This window comes from Montipora foliosa, chromosome 3, assembly GCF_036669935.1.
Source record: "Montipora foliosa isolate CH-2021 chromosome 3, ASM3666993v2, whole genome shotgun sequence".
Classification (NCBI taxonomy): domain Eukaryota; kingdom Metazoa; phylum Cnidaria; class Anthozoa; order Scleractinia; family Acroporidae; genus Montipora; species Montipora foliosa.
The window spans coordinates 49,854,509-49,857,008 of record NC_090871.1 but is presented as its reverse complement, the minus strand read 5'-3'; the positions used below and the strand labels follow the sequence as shown (position 1 = coordinate 49,857,008).

The window sequence follows — 2,500 nt, the reverse complement described above, 5'->3', positions numbered from 1 at the left end:
CATGCAATAATTTTCTATGGTGTACCAATATAAAAATGCAATGTGAAAAAAATGTATTTTAAAGAGCTACCAGGATGACAGGTTTTCGCAAAGCTTCCGTCAAGACAGTCGCATCCGTAGTCATTTGTATGGTAAAGCGGACGGCATTTTCCGTATTGGCATGGATTACTCTCACATGGGCTCTGCAGAAAGGAAATAATAATAATCATCGTCGTCATCACTTTCATTTAAAGGTCAACTGTAATTAGCGCTGGGGCAAGAGTTGCGAACATTGTAAAGCAATAAAATCAGCTCAACTCATACATGTTGGTTGGTTTTTGTGAAGGGTGGAAAACCGGAGTATCCCAAAAAAAAAAAAAAAAAAAATTGTCGCAGAGTAGAGAACCAATGCACTCTCAAATAAAGTGTGTTTTCATAACACTCCTTGTGAGTTCCCTAACACACCAAGATGTGTAGTGGTGACACACCTTTTCACTGTTTTATTTCACAGTTCAAGAAAACACACCATCATGTGTAAGGAAACACAAAAGGTGTGTAAGAATTACACACCTTTAGATCAGTTTGCAACACACCATAAATTAGTGAGATGCAAATGTTCTTTGACTGGACTTGACTTAAGTTCTTTAACTTCAATCCACACGTGAGGCCAAGTTAGGGAATCGAACCCAGGCCTCATTGATGGGAGGCAAGTGCGCACTCAACACTGAGTCATCCCTGCTCACTTCACAAACAAAATATAAATTATACTAAAACAGCTTCATTCACAGAATATTAGTATGTCGTATGTCCAGTCACATTCAACCCACCCGATGGTTGAAAACCATTAGGAGTCAAAGGTTTCTTACTGAAAGTGATTAAAAGCTCCAAACCGAAACAACTGCTCGCATAACATAATTAGTTTTAAAGGAAAGCTGAAAGGAATCAAAGGAAGCGATTGACTAACTCGTGGATGGAAATGTATTTACCAGTGGGAAACTTGTAGTGAACTTGCAGTTTGTCAGAAGATGGCTTGAACCATGCAAGTTCCCTTTAGCAAAGCTAAAGCTTTATTGACCAGCTTTTGTTGCACGCTTTACAAAAAAGGCACATTTGAGAGAATGTTAGATGTTTAATTTGTTAAGTTCATTAACTCTCTGTTATTGCCAAGAACACATATGTGACGGTATGTGCCTAGGAGAATAGAGACTCTTTGGAGGGTATCACCGTTTACTGAGTTAAGTATTACGATTCATCGTCAAATTGAGCGGCTGTTACCTAGTTTCGATATAGTCGTGTTGTTGTTATTTAGACAACTTTTGAAGAGGGTCAGGTCGTGTGATTCGGGTCTCAGTGAGGCTAACCATGCTTAATTAAGACCCAGTGGCATAAAAGAGGAGAGTACAGGGCTACAAGCATGTATGTATAAATGAACAAGAACGCTTCCTTAGCGTTAACTGGGGAACCCTTGAAAAACATCAAGATATGAAGAAACGGATGAATTTGATAGGTCAAAGAAGGTAGTAACAGCTTTTGTTTTCATGCATGATTGAGGGAAAGAAGTTTTGAGATTCAGAACTGGTTTTCGTGAAGAAGAACGCGTTTCAGGTTAAGGAAGTTAAACACTTTTTTTAGGGATGGTTCATTACTTATAAGGAGGACCGCGTCGGACAAAAACTTATATCCTTGGCCTTTATCTTTCCAAAGCGCAATGAAGGAGCATGATGTTTTTTTCCTAGCCCGTTCAGTACATATTTGGTCGATTTTCCAAGGCCCGGTCAATGTCAAGTAACGGTATTAAACATGTGAAAATCATGTAATGTTTATACACAACTAGAGTTGGTAACTTGTTAATTTTTAACTCACGGTTAGGATCAATATAACGGTCAAGATAGAAGGTGAACTGCTCGAAATTATGCGTTTCCTCTTCTGAGATTCGGATCAAGATTCAGGAAGATTCTGAATGATGTAAGGTCAAAATTTTACCTTAATTGTTCGATCTATGGAAATTTTTAACACAAGGCGCAATGCATCCAAAAGACTACACGGACAGCTCAGTTGTTTGAATTAACAGATTTAGCTCTTTTTCCTACTTTCCCAGCCATCGCCAAAAAATGTTTTTTTTTCTCAAAAAATATTTAAAGTTAGGGGGAAAAAAATACATCATTTTAAAGCTAAGAAAATAAGTTTACCTTTTCAGCGACTTTCAAATGCCATCCAATGAACCATAATCCTTTTCTTTATCCTTTCCGAAGCCTTTAGTGTAATTTTTTGGCTGAAACACTGTAGTAAAACTTCTCCGCCATCATTTGAAAATTTCGCCTTCGCATCAGGTCAAATCGGTGTCTGGCATTTGCAGACTGAGGACTGCAGACTGGCTACAAATAGCGCTGATAAACAGTATTTAAGTCTAAGAACCCATTTCAAATAGCGCTGATAAACAGTCTTTAACCCTAAGAACCCATTTCAAATAGCGCTGACAAACATTATTTAAGTCTAAGAACCCATTTTAAAACGGTTAGCT

General features: G+C 38.0%; 1 pseudogene; it reads right to left on the bottom strand.

Annotated features, from left to right (window-relative positions):
• The window catches only part of LOC137997582 (uncharacterized), a 20,664-nt pseudogene that overhangs the window by 7,820 nt on the left and 10,344 nt on the right, over positions 1 to 2,500 (bottom strand).